The sequence below is a fragment of the Anolis carolinensis genome, chromosome 2 (assembly GCF_035594765.1).
Source record: "Anolis carolinensis isolate JA03-04 chromosome 2, rAnoCar3.1.pri, whole genome shotgun sequence".
NCBI lineage: Eukaryota > Metazoa > Chordata > Lepidosauria > Squamata > Dactyloidae > Anolis > Anolis carolinensis.
The window spans coordinates 36,356,699-36,374,889 of NC_085842.1; the positions used below are offsets into that span (position 1 = coordinate 36,356,699).

At 44.0% G+C, this 18,191-nt stretch overlaps 1 protein-coding gene across 1 annotated transcript in view; it reads right to left on the reverse strand.

Moving 5' to 3' along the window:
- Window positions 1-13,063, reverse strand: part of cfap20dc (CFAP20 domain containing) — a 294,908-nt gene extending 281,845 nt beyond the window's left edge. Inside the window, exon 1 of the mRNA XM_062969646.1 lies at window positions 13,043-13,063. The gene's annotated coding sequence lies outside the window, so the exon portion shown is untranslated. The remainder of the gene's footprint in view (window positions 1-13,042) is intronic.
- Between the last annotated feature and the right edge of the window lie 5,128 nt (window positions 13,064-18,191).

Consider the following 18,191-nt stretch of genomic DNA (forward strand, 5'->3'; position numbering starts at 1 on the left):
ACGAGGGATCGCCTAAGTAAGTAAGTAATGTAGATCAAAAATTATCCAACAACTTTGCTCTAATTAAATTAGGTAATTTCTCCATTATAGTCATTTCAAAGCTTTTCAGAATCCATTATTATTTTTTTTGTAGGAAGATCTGTAGTCTTGTCACTAATATTGCATAGTGATTCATCCTAAATCTCTGACCATTAAATTGTTCATTAGATATGCCCAGCAAAAAAGTATGCTAGCTTCAATTGTATCATTGTTTTAAGAATATTTTGAATCAGCCCCTGGGTCATCTTCCAACATTTCTTGGCCTTACCACATGTCTACCACACATGATAAAAAGTTCCTTCATAGGTTAAATTGCCTCTGTCTGTTGTCTCTGTCTCGGTTCGATGTGTTTATGGGCATTGAATGTTTGCCCTATATGTACATAATGTGATCCGCCCTGAGTCCCCTTCGGGGTGAGAAGGGCGGAATATAAATACTGTAAATAAATAAATAAATAAAATTTCTCACATTTTCAACAAATATCTTTGGACACATTATATATCCCAGAAACTTATGATGGAATCAAATTGACTCCATTTTCCCTTGTCTAGCTTTGTCCCCCCCCCCCTCCATAGTTTTAGAATTGAGCCCCTGAATGTTTGTGGACTGCTTCTTAGCTTGTTATTTTAAAATCTCAGTTAAAAAGCTTCCTTATTTTCCAAAACTTTTGTAATTTTAGTTTAATAGTTTAATATTTTATAACATCATATATTTTGATTACAGATATTGAACAGTTTATTTTATATTGTGTTGTATTTTTGTGTATTATCAGCAGGGCCGGCCGGAGATATTTTTTGATGTAAAGCGGGGGTGCTGAAAAGCGCCCCCGCCACCGGCGCCCTGGCCCCGCCCAGCGTGCCCTGGCCCCGCCTCCCACGCTGCGTGGGAGGCGGGGCCAGGGCGAATAGTGAGGGGGCGGGGCCAGAGTTGGCCCCGCCCCCCGTGCCCTGGCCCCGCCTCCCACGCAGCGTGGGAGGCGGGGCCAGGGCACGCTGGGCGGGGGGGCGGGGCCAGAGTTGGCCCCGCCTCCCACGCTACCCCCGCTCGCCCGTCTGGCCTTTTGTAGCAGGCCAGTCTCAGCGGAGGTTTCTCCAGGCCGCGATTGCGGCCTGGAGGAACCTCCGCTGAGTCTGGCCTGCTACAAAAGGCCAGACGGGCGAGCGGGGGTAACGTGGGAGGCGGGGCCAGCTCTGACGCCGCTCCCCCCCCCGCCCAGCGTGCCTTGGCCCTGCCTCCCACGCAACGTGGGAGGCGGGGCCAGGGCACGCTGGGCGGGGGGGCGGCATCAGAGCTGGCCCCGCCTCCCACGTTACCCCCGCTCGCCCGTCTGGCCTTGTGTAGCAGGCCAGACTCAGCGGAGGTTCCTCCAGGCCGCAATCGCGGCCTGGAGAAACCTCCGCTGAGTCTGGCCTGCTACAAAAGGCCAGACGGGCGAGCGGGAGTAGCGTGGGAGGCGGGGCCAGCTCTGACGCCGCTCCCCCCCCCCCGCCCAGCGTGCCTTGGCCCCGCCTCCCACGCTGCGTGGGAGGCAGGGCCAAGGCACGCTGGGCGGGGGGGGGGGAGCGGCGTCAGAGCTGGCCCCGCCTCCCACGCTACTCCCGCTCGCCCGTCTGGCCTTTTCTAGCAGGCCAGACGGGCCAGGGCGCACTGGGCGGGAGGCGGGGCACCGTCAGGGCGGTGCCCCGCCTCCCGCCCAGCCTGATGGCGCCCCCCCGGGCCTGCGCCCGAGGCGGCGGCGTCAGCTGCCGCATTAGTGGGGCCGGCCCTGATTATCAGGATACACAGTTATATTGTACAGTTTTAGGTTGTACACATTTGGTAGGACCCACTGTTTGTTTGTTTTTGTTATTTTACTTGTAAAGTACCAGGACTATTGTATATTAATAGTCCAAAAAAAATCAATCAATCTATCTATCTATCTATCTATCTATCTATCTATCTATCTATCTATCATCTATCTATTTATCATCTATAAGCGGTCCCAAGCATACTTGTTGTATTCAAAGTGAATACCTGACTGAAATGTATTTTTTATTAATTGATAGAAGGATAATATCTGTATTAATTGCCATTTTGAAATGTGGTTCAGGACTCATTCAAGTAGAAGGGAGGAGGGAAAGTTAAGAGTGAGCCGTCAGCTTTGCAAACAATGGGACATTTAGGACTTATTCAAGTCAAAGCTAAATTTTGCTTGGGAAAGTAACAGATAAAGATAAAACAGTTGCACTCTGGTGCTGCTTGATGCTGTGTGCCCCCACTTTTTACCTGTGAAATATTGGTTGATATATACCTCTGAATACTATGTCTGTTAAAAAAAAATCCCCCCCCCCCACACTTATTACATCTTCAACTGTCAAACACATGCAAACTCAGGAAGAAATTGAGAGAATTGGGGGAGAGGGAAATTAACAACAAGGTCATGTTTAACTGCTGGTGAATGGATTAACCAGAATGTTGGCTTATTACTTATTGTTTACAAAGGCCTTTGGTTAAAGAGACAAGAGCATTTTTGATTGGAAGCCCTAAACATGCTCCCATCAAATGATGTCCCCCTCCCCCCAGTGTGTATTAGAATGATATCACAAAGCATTAATCTTATTCTGGTTGATCTACAGAAGTGCAGCACTGCTTGCTCATTAAATGATGGAATGACTCGGGCTCAGCCCTTTGCCAGCAATGCATTACGGTGCTGCTAATCAGCAATCGCAGTCTCCTGGCAATGCATCCTGCTGGTGGCTTGCCATTAAAGCGACTTTGACTTTTCATTAGCGTATATAAATCTTTCCTTTCAGCATAGGAAACTAGAAAGGGTCACTTTAGTACCCATCAGTGCCAATAAACTACTGCAGCGGAACAAGAAATAATACAAAATTTCTTGGTACCAAATCATAGAATCTTAGAACTGGATGGGATGACAAAGGCCATTTAGTCTCGCATCTTGTCACACAGGAATACACAATTATGCAGCCCTGAAATTTGCCCATCCAAGGTCTGTTGGAAGACCTCCAAAGGTGGAAAGTTATCACTCTTTAAGGCAGTTCATTCCACTGTCAAACAGTAAATAAGATCTTCCTGAGGTTCAAGTCGAATCTCTTTTCTTGTTATTCAAATCCATTGGTTTTTAGTCTTCTCTGCTAAAGAATGCTAGTGCCCACAAACCATAACTCCCCAAATTCCATAGCATTGCACAGAAAAAGTGGTGTCACCTAAACACTATGCAGGATGCTTATGTACATGTTTGTGTGTACTTATGTTTTAACTTGATCTTAATTTTTTAATTTTGCATCTTGTTTGTTTTAATAATGTGCATTTTTTTATGTAACCTGCTTTGAGTCCCAAATTGGAGGGACTATAGCAGTGGGTTTCAACCTGTGGGTCCCCAGATGTTTTAGCCTACAACTTCCAAAAATCCCAGCCAGTTTATCAGCTGATACCCTGTTTCCCCGAAAATAAGACAGGGTCTTATATTAATTTTTGCTCCCAAAGATGCACTAGGTCTTATTTTCAGGGGATGTCTTATTTTTCCATGAAGAAGAGCTCACATTTATTGTTGAACAACAAAACGAACATTTATTATATACTGTAAAGTAGTTGTCATCACAAACCAGCATAACCAGACAAACTATGAATCCTATCAAGAATTTCTTGTTACTACCATTATTTACATGTGCAACAATCTATGGTACCTCTTGCAGTTTAAGTTTCACAAGGTTTCCACGCTGATTTCTCTCTATTCTAGTTTCAATGTAGTCATGAATGATGAATAATATAATATACTATAATAATAATATGATAATAATAATAATATAATGATATACAATATATTAATGAGATAATATAATAATAGGATATAAAAATAACAGAATATGATTATAATATGGTATTAATAGGATAATATAATAATGGGATATAATAACAGAATAGCATAATAATATAATAATAATAGAATAATATAATAGAATAATTGTCACAGACAGAACGCCAGCGAGTAAAACAAAACTCAGTTTATTGAGGTTACAGAACTAAAAACGCCCATAGGAAACAAAGAACAGGGCAAACACTTGACTTCAGTGTGATAAGTAACAAAAAACAGCTCAGTTTGAGCTTAAACGGTTCAAAGGGATAAACCGGGTTAAACAGAAGTATAATCCGGATTAAATCAAAAGTGCTTACTTCAGCCTGGCAAACAATGCAAACAAAAGAGGATCAACAGGAGTCAGAATGTAAACAACAGACTGGTAGCAGATTCCTCTCTGCTACTCAGAAACAGCAGGAGAATAAACCAGGCTTGTTTATTCCTTCCTGCAGCGAACGAAAAGCGTGGTCGTAGTCAGGATTCAGTTTAAGGTTCAGCGGCCAACGATATCCAGGTCCAGGCACAGCAGTCAGGGTAACGGCAGTCAGCAGGGTCCCAATCCGGTCCAGAGGTCAATAGCTAAGCGTAGTCGTCTAGAAATCCAAAGGTCTCACCGATAGCCAGCAGAAGGGATAATCCGGAATCGAAGTCAGTCAGTCCAGCGTCAATCCAGTGCGAGTAGATATTGCCCGTCAAAAAGACGACAGAGGTCCAAGGTATCCAGTAACGAATCACACCCGTCTTCAGGAAGTTCCCCAACAAAAGCCCAAGCGTCCGTCCAGATTACCTTGCCCAACGCAATTAGTCATTGGTCCCAAACCCCAATTTATCCCAGTTCAAGCTCATCATCGCTGTCAGCTGCCATCCCAATTCCAGGTGCCCCAACATCATCATCCTCATCAGAGCTTAAGCACCTTTGACTACGCCCCACAGCATCCCCAGCTGTGGATCCCGCTCCATCCCTCCAGCCAGTCCATGGGTCTGATCCTGCAACCCGCCAGTCACCTCCCATGCTTTCATTGCCTGTTTCCCCAACACCCAAATCCTCCCTCACACGAGTCCATTCCATGTCGTCCTCCTCCGAGCTGGCCATCTCTTCCTCCAAACCCTCAGAAAAACCCTCAAATGAGTCCTCATCTGTCGGGTCTGTAAACAAATCCCGGAGCCGTTTTCTTTCACGCTCCTCGAAAGAGTCTGACTCTCAAGGAGTCTTATGACCCCTTCTTCTATTACCGGAGCCCGAAGGCTCAACCATAACACTATCCCCCCTCACAAAGGCCTCACCCTCCAAAGGTGGAGACACAGCAGAGACCTCCGCGGCTACAGTATCCCGTTGCCCAGAAGTGTCCAACTTTAATAAAGAGCGATGGAATACAGGATGGACCTTAAGAGAGGACGGCAAACGTAATCTAAACGCCACAGAAGAGATCTTCTTAACAACAGGGAATGGCCCTAAATACCGTGGTCCAAACATTCCCCCAGAATGTTTTATATACTTAGAGGATAACCAAACCAGATCCCCCTCTTCTAACTCCTCCCCTGCTTGCCTATGTCGATCTGCTTGAGTTTTCTGAGCTGCCTTGGCTTCTAACAACAACTTACGAGCGATATCATGTAAGGCAGCCATTTCAGATGAGCGATATACAGGATCAGAAGAAACCACATTGGTCGACGGTGCCACTCCCCCCCGCGGATGGAAACCATAAGTCAACTCAAATGGTGTGTGTTGACTGGACGTATGCGTAGCGTTATTATAAGCAAACTCGGCTACCGACAACCACTTCACCCAATCAGCAGGTTGTTCCAGGCAAAAGCAGCGCAAATACTGCTCCAACAGTCCATTAACTCTCTCAGATTGTCCATCCGTTTGCGGATGGAAAGCAGAGGACACATTCAACTTGGTTCCCAAACACTCATGGAAATGCTTCCAAAAACGAGATATGAACTGAGGAGCCCTGTCAGACACAATAATCTCAGGAGCCCCATGCAAACGGAAAACATGCTTAGTAAAAAGTAAAGCCAATGTAGGAGCCGCCGGAATCGTTGAACAAGGTATAAAATGAGCCATTTTAGAAAACAAATCTACCACCACCCAGATACACGTGTAACCCCCAGACCTAGGTAAATCAGAAATGAAATCCCTAGAAATAATTTGCCAGGGTCTTTCAGGAACAGGCAGTGAAGACAATAATCCCCTAGGGCGCCCGACAGGCGTCTTGCTCTGTTGACATACTGCACAACTATCACAGTAACGAAGAATGTCCTGTCGCATTTTAGGCCACCAATAATTTCTGGTAATAAGTTGTACAGTCTTAAACCTACCAAAATGCCCAGCCATCGGCTCATCATGATGTGCCCCAATTACTTCCAACCTGAGTGAACCCGCCGGTACATAAACTTGCCCATTACGCACCAATACCCCCTCCTGTTCCTGTAAATGAGGTAGCACAGTACGAGTCCCTACCGAAAGCAATATGAGTTGTTCTTGAGCGCAGTTATCATTCTTTTGAGCCTCCAGAATCTGAGTGTGTAGCCCAGACTCGTTTTCTACCACACATAAAGAAGCAGTTGGTAATATTGTCTGACGCACTGTTTGCTCGCAAGTTTTAAACTCTGGTTTACGAGACAAAGCATCCGCCCTTAAATTAACCTTCCCCTCCACAAACTGAACCTTAAAGTTGAACCTAGAGAAAAACAAGGCCCATCGAATCTGGCGTTGATTCAATTTCTTGGCAGTCTGTAAATGTTCTAAGTTCTTGTGGTCAGATCTGACCACGATTTGATGACGTGCGCCTTCTACGATCTTTTTCCGCTGTCGACAACTTTCTAAACACCCCGAGTTCCATAGGCTCCTCCCCCTTAGCCACAGGTGCCCTAGATACAGATACAGATGGCGCACACATAGCCCGAGATTGTTTACGAGATTCAAACCGGGCGTCCAAACGCAAAACCTTAGCCACCAAAGCGTCCCAGTTTTCTGCTGGCTCTAACCGCGCCAGTTCATCTTGAAGATGGTCACTTAAACCAGCTATAAACAAAAGCATAAATGCGTTCTCCCCCCAGTCCAATTGATGGCGAAGAGAATTAAACTTATTCAAATAGTCCAAAACAGACCCTTTTCCCTGTTTTAACCGGTAAAGAGCCCAGCTAGCATTCTCCATACGGACAGGATCCCCAAAAGTGTCCGACAATAATTTCTTGAAGTTAACCAAATTATCCTTGACTGGGTCATTACCCAAAATCAAATTAGTTGCCCACTGTCCCGCTGAACCGGTCAGTAAACTCAAAATAAATGCCACCTTGCTGGTGTCCGTAGGAAAAGCTTGTGGGCTAATCTGAGAAAAATAAAGTTCAACTTGAGCCAAAAAAGTAGGCAATTTGTCCCGGGATCCATCAAAACGTTCAGGAGTCATTACATGTCCCTTAGCTGGCTGTGCTGCTTGTGCAGCATAAAATGCAGCCTGCAGCTGATCAAAACGAGCCTTGAGTTCCTCCATCGTCTTCTTGACGTTGGTACCTCACTGAAATTTGACTGGCGTTGGGCAATCTGTCACAGACAGAACGCCAGCGAGTAAAACAAAACTCAGTTTATTGAGGTTACAGAACTAAAAACGCCCGTAGGAAACAAAGAACAGGGCAAACACTTGACTTCAGTGTGATAAGTAACAAAAAACAGCTCAGTTTGAGCTTAAACGGTTCAAAGGGATAAACCGGGTTAAACAGAAGTATAATCCGGATTAAATCAAAAGTGCTTACTTCAGCCTGGCAAACAATGCAAACAAAAGAGGATCAACAGGAGTCAGAATGTAAACAACAGACTGGTAGCAGATTCCTCTCTGCTACTCAGAAACAGCAGGAGAATAAACCAGGCTTGTTTATTCCTTCCTGCAGCGAACGAAAAGCGTGGTCGTAGTCAGGATTCAGTTTAAGGTTCAGCGGCCAACGATATCCAGGTCCAGGCACAGCAGTCAGGGTAACGGCAGTCAGCAGGGTCCCAATCCGGTCCAGAGGTCAATAGCTAAGCGTAGTCGTCTAGAAATCCAAAGGTCTCACCAATAGCCAGCAGAAGGGATAATCCGGAATCGAAGTCAGTCAGTCCAGCGTCAATCCAGTGCGAGTAGATATTGCCCGTCAAAAAGACGACGGAGGTCCAAGGTATCCAGTAACGAATCACACCCGTCTTCAGGAAGTTCCCCAACAAAAGCCCAAGCGTCCGTCCAGATTACCTTGCCCAACGCAATTAGTCATTGGTCCCAAACCCCAATTTATCCCAGTTCAAGCTCATCATCGCTGTCAACTGCCATCCCAATTCCAGGTGCCCCAACATCATCATCCTCATCAGAGCTTAAGCACCTTTGACTACGCCCCACAGCATCCCCAGCTGTGGATCCTGCTCCATCCCTCCAGCCAGTCCATGGGTCTGATCCTGCAACCCGCCAATCACCTCCCATGCTTTCATTGCCTGTTTCCCCAACACCCAAATCCTCCCTCACACAAGTCCATTCCATGTCGTCCTCCTCCGAGCTGGCCATCTCTTCCTCCAAACCCTCAGAAAAACCCTCAAATGAGTCCTCATCTGTCGGGTCTGTAAACAAATCCCGGAGCCGTTTTCTTTCACGCTCCTCGAAAGAGTCTGACTCTCGAGGAGTCTTATGACCCCTTCTTCTATTACCGGAGCCCGAAGGCTCAACCATAACAATAATAGAATGGAATAGAATGATATAAAATATATTAACAGGATAATATAATATGGAATATAATAATAAAACAGAATATGCTAATAATAATAAAATAATAATATGATAATATAATAGAATAATAGTATAGAATATAATGATATAAAATATATTAATAGGATAATATAAAATAGAATATAATAATAACAGAATAATATAATAATATGAAAATATAATAGAATAATAATAGAATAATAATATAATGATATAATAATAATAATAGAAAAAATATAATATAATGATATAAAATATATTAATAGGATAATATAATAATGGGATATAATAATAGTAACAGATATGATGATAATAATATGGTAATAGAATAATAGTATAAAATAATCAGTTTCATTGCATAGGATTGGAATAAGGATGAGAGGAGAATCCCTATGCGTCCTGTACCTTTAAGAAACAGAAAGAGCAGGAAAGCCCTCTTCCTTCCTTCCCTCCCACCCTCCCTTGCCCTGGCTCCAGGAGCCAATCAGAAGCCATGGGGGCAAAGGGAGCAGGGCCAGGAACGGAGCCTTCTCTCGGAAGGAAGAAACGGCAGCGCAGCAGCAGCCACGGAGGCTGGGGGACAGGCAAGGCAAGGCAAGGCCAGCAAGCACTTTCCCTCCCTCCGGTGTGTATGAGGAGTGCTGCTTTAGCCCTGCAGCCATGCTTCCCAATGGAACTCTGCTGCAGCCTTAGTTGCTAGGTCTTACTTTCAGGGGAGGCCTTATATTTGGCAATCCCCCCAAACCCCTGCTAGGTCTTATTCTTTGGGGAGGTCTTATTTTCGGGGAAACACGGTAGGATTCCTGGGAATTGAAGACCAAAACATCTGGGGATACACAGGTTGAGAACTACCGGACTATAGAAATATTTCCATTGGGGCACAATATAACTATTATTATTATTAACACAATGACATAGTATGACACAGCAAACAAGATATATGTTGGATTTCATATCACAAAATAATAATAATAATAATAATAATAATAATAATAATAATTATTATTATTATTATTATTATTATTATTATTTACACCCTGCTTTATCTCTTCCAGTGGAGACTCAAAGTGGCTTGACATAAAAGCATTAGCATTTAACATATATATACTTTTTACTTTTGCTCTGGTTTTGTACTGTGACCTATTTTCTGTAAGCCTCCCGAGTCCTGTTTGGAGAGGGGTGGGGTATAAACAAATTTTATTGATGATGATGATGATGATGATGATGATTAAATATACAAATATGCAAACACGAAAACAGAATTAAACACAAACAGCTCTAAAATTCACAGTTAAAATTCATCCAATATAGGAAACCAGTGAAGAAATGTTGTGGGTGTCGGACTAGAATTCTGGAGAGTAGGCTTCAAATCCCTGCTTGGCCATGGAAACTCAATGAATCTATATATATAAAAGAGTGATGGCATCACGGCAATTCACAAAACAACAAAAGTACAGGCCCCCCAACCTCAAAATTTGACAACACAACCCATCATCCACGCCTCAAGGTTGATACAACAAAAAGAAAAGAAAAATAAAGTCCTAATTAGAGGGAGAGCAATAATTTTTTTTATCCAATTGCTGCCAGTTTAGAGGGCTAATCTCTGCCCACTTGGTTGCCTAGCAACCAAGGCACAGCCAGGTTTCAGTTAGGGGACAGGCAGATTTAGGCCTCACTTAGACGTCTTCCACAGATTATCTAATTTGCACTGGATTATATGGCAGTGTAGACTCAAGGCCCTTCCACACAGCTATATAACCCATTTATAATCTTATATTATCTGCTTTGCACTGGATTATCTTGACTCCACACTACCATATAATCCACTTCAGTGTGCATTTTATACAGCTGTGAAGAAGGAGCCTCATATAATCCAGTTCTGAGCAGATAATATAAGATTAGAAATATACAGTAGAGTCTCACTTATCCAACGTAAACAGGCCGGCAGGATAAGTGAATATGTTGGATAATAAGAAGGGATTCAGGAAAAGCCAATTAAACATCAAATTAGGTAATCGTTATACAAATTAAGCACCAAAACATCATATTATACAACAAATTTGACAGAAAAAGTAGTTCCATGAGCAGTAATGCTATGTAGTATTTACAGTAGAGTCTCACTTATCCAACACTCGCTTATCCAACGTTCTGGATTATCCAACGCATTTTTGTAGTCAATGCTTTCAATATATCGTGATATTTTGGTGCTAAATTCATAAATACAGTAATTACTATATAGCATTACTGTGTACTGAACTACTTTTTCTGACAAATTTGTTGTCTAACATGATGTTTTGGTGCTTAATTTGTAAAATCATAACTTAATTTGATGTTTAATAGGGTTATCCTTAATTCCTCATTATCCAACATATTCGCTTATCCAACGTTCTGCCGGCCCGTTTATGTTGGATAAGTGAGACTCTACTGTACTGTATTTACAAATTTACCACTAAAATATCACACTGAATTTAAAACACTGACTACAAAAACATTGATTATGAAAAGGCAGACTGCGTTGGATAATCCAGAACATTGTATAAGCGAATGTTGGATAAGTGAGATTCTTCTTTAATATGAAATAATTACTGGGATAGAATAATGCAGAACAATATAATCTCTAAAACCAGGACAGTGAATAAACGGGAATTCCACACAGGAAACAATCAGGGCCAGCTAACACCTCCCAACAAAGTATTCCCATCATCAAAGTCTGGCAAATCCTGTTTTCTCAGGGCCACAGACAGTAGAAGCACATAAAATATCGCAAACAACACCACTCTGAAAACAAGGGAATTCCAGACAGGAAACAATCAGGGCCAGCTAACACCTCCCAACAAAGTATTCCCATCATCAAAGTCTGGAAAATCCTCTGTTTTCTCAGGGCCACAGACAGTAGAAGCACATAAAATATCGCAAACAACACCACTCTGAAAACAAGGGAATTCCAGACAGGAAACAATCAGGGCCAGCTAACACCTCCCAATAAAAAATTCACTCAGGGAGGAAACAGCCAGGCTTTAAAGCTGCAAGGCCATTACATCCTAATCATTTTTCTTAATTGCAGCATTCATACTTGCCTCCAACAAACAAACAAAACCAATCAGAAATATTGTATATTCACAACCTTTAGGAAATAATATCCCCTGATGGTGAAGCGTGTTAAAGCGGTGAGCTGCTGAACTTCTGGACCGAAAGGCCACAGGTTTGAATTGGGGGAGCGGAGAGAGCCCCCACTATTAGCCCCAGCTTCTGCCAACCCAGAAGTTCAAAAACATGCAAATGTGAGTGCATCAATAGGTACTGCTCCGGCGGGAAGGTAACGCCGCTCCATGTAGTCATCCCACATGACCTTGGAGGAGTCTACGGACAACGCCGGCTCTTCGGCTTAGAAATGGAGATGAGCACCAACCTCCAGAGTAAGACATGACTGGACTTAATGTCTGGGGAAAACCTTTACCCTTGACCTTAACTACCACCAATTTCTCAATACTTTATTTCCCATACCACCATACTTCGCCACAGCAACGCGTGGCCGGGCACAGCTAGTGACTTTATAGGAAAGCAAGGGCAAATCTCTTTTGAAGAACTTAGAAGACCTTGTAATAGGTTCACCTTAAGGTTGCTATAATCTGGAAATGGCTTGAAGACATATTAGCACAATGACAATGAAATTTGGTGGGAAAGTACCAAAGTTTACTTACAATGTAATTATAGATACTACTACTACTATCTATTTTTCATCCACTCCTCTCCATGGATCAAGGCAGGAACAGCAACAGCAACATATTAAAACATAACATATACAATCAGTTCCATATTTGGTTGGTATAGCAGCTATGACCATTGCTGAACAGGGATACTCCCACCATATTCCCTCTCTCTCTGTAGTAGTGACCCAAACCCACTTGAATATCTATCAAGGACCTCCTGCCTCCACCCATGGCTATTAATACCCAGAGAATATTTGGAGGTGAGGAGGATATCACAGAAGCATTTGTCTATGACCTTATAGCCAGAATTGAAGCAATTTTCACCTAGGGCCGCATCAGCTTTATAGTTACCTTCAAAGGGCCATTTGTAATTGTAAGACTCCATAAACATAACCATGTTGCCCATTGAAAGCCTTGTGAACCTCTTAAATGATGTGGCAGGTTGGATTTGGCACACAGGACTTGTGTTTGACACACGTGAATTACACCATCCATTGAGAACTCTAGCAGACTCATGCGGCTGATGTAATTTCTTCATGATGGACTATAGGGACAATTTCTCTAGTGTATGTATTTATGGTGAATGGCTCACTGTAGCATAGTCCTGAGTTTGAAAGTACTGAACTATGAAACACTGACCCACGTAGGATTGCAACCGTTGTATGAAAAAATCATTAATTTAATAAGCACAATAAATAGAATTTTACCTTACTCCCAGCTTGTTAGTGGATTTCTCTGTGTTTTTCTCCAATTGCAGTCTTCCGCTCTCTGGATTCTTTCAGTGCTCTGTGAGCTTCACACAGAAAGGCAGTATATCCTTGACTACAAGATGCTAGGGGTTGTCCAACTAGGAATGAATGGCTATTTCTGTCACAGTTTGATTGCAAATTCGTGTCCTACATGCCTGACATTACTGAGCCCTGACTTTGACTGTTGATCACATATAGCAGGAAATGCTTGAAATATATGGTATTGATTTTCCTGTTGTTCTTATCTTCTCTCTTCATGTTGAGATTGATCAGTAAAGCCTAAGAGTTTCTTTTCAAGTCCTTCAATATTTCACAGATGAAAATGGACAAGTGTGGTTGAGCAACTTCAGAGTGTGGACAAGATAATAAATGTTATTAATGAGAAAGGACAGACAAACTAGGAGAGGCTGTAGCAGTTTGCTTTTGTTTGAATCCAATGTTAATTTCAATCTTGCTGAATTAACTCAACACAAACTACAGTAGAGTCTCACTTATCCAAGCTAAAACCCAGCTAATAATCTTGTATTTGTACTTTAGTATTTGCATTCAGTTTGCAGTAATGGAAATAGATTGAGGAGAAAGGATGAAAGTGGGAGGTGAGAAAAACAGGGGCATTTTAAAAGCACTGAAAAAGTGGGATGGCAGAGGATTAGTGGTGACTGACCCTGCCAGATCAGGAGACTTAATGGACATTATATCCTGGAACCATCTAATTATGGATATTTTGGATCAAAACATCTTGATGTCCAAATGTTTTCCACCTCTGAAAGAGAGGAGGTTTCCAAACTGAGGCCTTCCCTCTGACTTCCAACATGTGTATAGTAACATGCAGGGCTGGCCGGAGATAATTTTCAATGTTAAGCGGGGGTGCTGAAAAGCGCCCCCGCCACCAGCCCCGCCTCCCGTGCCCTGGCCCCGCCCCCTGCCCAGCGTGCCCTGGCCCTGCCTCCCACGCAGCATGGGAGGCGGGGCCAGGGCGAATAGCGTGGGAGGCGGGGCCAGAGTTGGCCCCGCCTCCAGCGCTATTCGCCCTCGCCCGTCTGGCCTTTTCTAGCTGGCCAGACTGCAGCGGAGGTCCCTCCAGGCCGCGGGGCGGGGCCAGGGCACGCTGGGCAGGAGGGCGGGGCACCGCCCTGACGGTGCCCCGTCTCGCGCCCAGTGCACCCTGGCCTTGTGGCAGCTGGCCGGGCAAGCCTTGTGGCCTGGCTGGCCTTACCCAGCCGGCAGCCAGCCGGGCAAGGCCAGCCAGGCCAGGGAGCACTGGGCGGGAGGCGGGGCACCGTCAGGGAGGTGCCCTGCCTCCCGCCCAGCCTGACGGCACCCCCCGGACCTGCGCCCGAGGCGGCGGCCTCAGCGGCCTCCATAGTGGGGCCGGCCCTGGTAACATGTGGTCATCAACATGTTGATTTTGTATAGATAAATCAAAGGCAGGTTTGAGAATGAAAATTACGGATTTTGATATGACTTGTGGATAAATCAAAGGTAATTTCACAGAGAGGGGAAAGCCCCTCCAGGCTGCCGCCCCCATTTCCTCTCCCAGTCATTAAATAAAAGGCAGAAACAGCCTACATTGGAGAGTCCAGGAAACAGGTACTTCATTTAGGTTCTTCCAGGGTAGATTAAGTCTGCCTTTCGCAACTCTACTCTGAGAAGGAGATGGTTCCATTGTTTATAAGATTTAAGGTATAGTACTTACACTGACCCCTGAATAAGTTAACCTAGTTTTTTTGGGTTGATACTAAAATGTTGAAACTTGCTCACAAGTATATTGGCTAAATTACTACATGAAGGTACCTGGGAGGTAACACAGATAATGATAGCCAGTAGGGACTGAAATAGATGAACAGGCTTGGATTTGAGACCCATATCAGGACAATATTTGTTTCCCCAGAGGCTGTGCAGAAAGGCCAATTGCCGGCAGTGTTTTTGTCATCTGTCCTCCCATCCTGCATGAAACGAAGGCACTTGGGGTGAGCACTAGGCCCATTGCTGTGCCCATGCATTGCTCCACTTATCTCTGCTATCCAGTTTCCAAAGCTGCAGCTGTCTTCCGCTTTCTGCTAGCCCTCGGATGCAGCACTGAGTCCAATTAAGGATTGAGCTATCAATACCGTCCCAGTTCACCTTTTATCCCCATCTTACGGGGTGCTGCACAAAAGCTTCCTTGAAGTTCAATGGCATTGAATTTTCCAGCTTCACTCCTGAGAGAGTTCTCCATTGTTACTCAGACAAAAGTCCCTTTCCCCCTCCTGAGCATGACCTCCTCTTTTAAAATCCTTTGACTAACTCCGACCACTTGCTGTGAGAAGCAGCCATAGTTTTTGCTTGCTTTCATCATTTGGTGTGGAAAGGGTGATATTTGCCTACCTACAGGCTTGATGATTTTCACTTCATCCTTTATTATGCTGCTGATGATGACAACGACTCTTTTTCTAAGTGTAGAGGGCATTTGTACCCCTTTAAAAAATTCCACTGAATTCCCGTTTTCAAGAACGTTAACTGTTCCATTAATTGAAGCTTTGCTGCCATGATTTGAACTGTGGGTAATAAAAGAGGTAACCTCTATTTCAAAAAGGATTTTGCCCTAAGAGGAATTTTCTATCTCCCAACACAAGGAGCTCTAATGTAGACCTCATTACTTCCAATCAGTTTTGCCTTTAAGGTGTTCAGTTCTTTCTGCACGTGAAACCCTTGGGTAGGAGAGTAGAGACCCCTGGGATTGTACTGTTTTCTTTGCTTCTGTTCTTGTTTTATGAATTGTACTGGCTGGAAGGCTTTCCTGTCTTAGAATTCTTACACACTTCACTTGCTTTACTTCCCCCCTCCCCGGCAACCTATGGCACTAAAAATGTGGTGAATAAATCATTAGGAACTTCCTTTGTTGTAGTGTGCTTGAGATACTGAATCCTCAACTCCAGCCATTACATATGCAGAGAAGGAAAAATGACAAGCAAAATGCAGGTTTGGAAGACATGGATTAATTTTGATTACAATTTCAAAAGTTCTGCATGGTCACATGGAGGTTCTGGAACTTATGATCTAAAAAGACAACTGCTCCAAGATCTTGGGGGGGGGGGCAAGGAAAGAGTCTTTTGTTCATACTCTGTTTAAAGTTCCTGCTATCAGTCTTGGCCTGTTCTGGGACTTCTAGTGCCTGACAGAGTCAGAGAGTTCATTGAGAAAATAACTGGTGCAGGGAAGCAACAAATAGAGGAGTCCCTGGGTCAGAGATTTATAAGAGTGCCGTGTGTAAAGAGCAGGCAAAGATAGTTGTCAGCAAACAGGCCAGGATCAGATAAACATACCTGCTTTATCAGTCTGAAATGCAAATCAGGGAGCAAGCCAGATAGAAATCTGAGAAATGTGCCTAGGGGCAGAGAAGTCAATGAGGTCCAATAACAGGCAGGAATCAGAAGGAGAGATGCTGAATGCAGCAATTTGGCATCTCAGGAGAGTGTCTTTACAAAGGACTTCTGGGGGAGCCCAGCTGTCACTAAGGCAGATTCTGCTGAATCAGACCTTGCTGAATTCTTGAGCTTCTTCACAGCTGAGTTCTTCATGATGCCTCCTCTGATGCTATGCAGCACCTTAGAGACTAACTGAAAGAATGGAAGTGGTAGCATAAACCTTTGTAGATTGATGCATCTTTCATCTTTCAACAGTCATGCAAAACAGACTGACATTAAAGCTGGCCCCTACTGTACAACACCATGTGTCATCTTTCTGCTAGTCTGCCTCCTCCCCATGATCAACCCATACCTCACTATTGATGGGCAAGTCCCATTTTCATGGGAGAGATGCATTCTCTTTGGAGAGCTCAGGCTTGGCATCAGATGTCAAACATTTGTAAAGGAAGACTGACAGCTTCAGCCTTCAATGCTAATTGTCATACTTTGTACGGAGGTCTGTCATCTCAGCTGTCCTTTTCTAAGAAGGAAGACTCCTCCAGGCAAGGCATGACAACTCTGATAGTGTCAACCCTGTCTCTGTCAGCAGCTCTCTGGGGCTTTAAGTCTTTCCTATATTGATTCACTGTACTAGAGATGCTAAAGCCTGAACCTCAGCCCTCCAATGTGCAAAGTGTGTGCTATACCACAAAAGTAGGGGTTATTGAAGACCCCAGACCCCCCCCCCCCAATAAAAGATATAAATGAATTCAACCCAGTGATCTATAGTTTCCTCAAGAATGGAGGCCCTAATGAACTGGTAATGGCCTCCGTCCCCATGCTCCCCTGGGAGGCTCCCTAAGACCAGCAGCAGCCTACCCACTATGACCCTTGGACCCTCACGCCCATGCCCGCACCCACATCACAGCCACCCAGCCTGTGCCAGTCCATGCCGGCAATCCTCTGTGGAGGAGACTTGCCAGCTGATCACTTTCCTCTGTCTCCTCAGGGAAGCTGGCTTGATGGTCACATAGTAGCCAAATCATCTCCCAGTCCCAGCAACCTTGTATCTCCTTCCTCCGTTCCCTGGCAACTATGTATCCCTCTTCACCTCTCCAGATTATTATTATTATCTTTCTTTTTTCCTCTGCGAACATGTGCACAATCAAATCAGCTAACATATAATACAATACTACAAGTAACCTCCTCAGCTGTTGCTCAGCCTTGGAGAGACCCTTCACCCTTCCCCCCTCCCTCCCTCCCTCCCTCCCTCCCCCCAAGCACCACAACTGAAACAAAATCTTGCTTTCCCTCAAAAAAAATTCCACTGTGCATTTTTGGGATTTTATGCTAATATTTATCTGTTTTATGAAGGCATTGAATGTATGCCATTGTTTGTTGAAATCTGCCCTGAGTCCCTTAGCGGAGATAGGGCAGAATAGAAATAAAGATGATGATGATGATATTATTATTCCAACTCTTGTGGTTATGTTCCCTTCCATGGTGAGAATAATTGGTGCTATTCTTCTACTATATGAGAACTACAGAACTAATAATGAACCAGATCAGAGATGTGGGAGAAGGTTGGTTAAGGGGATTAACTTATTTTATGTATTGTTGATTGATTTTATAATAATAATAATAAAACTTTATTTATATACCGCCCTATCTCCCAGATGGGACTCAGGGTGGTTTCCAATCATAAAAACAACACAAACATT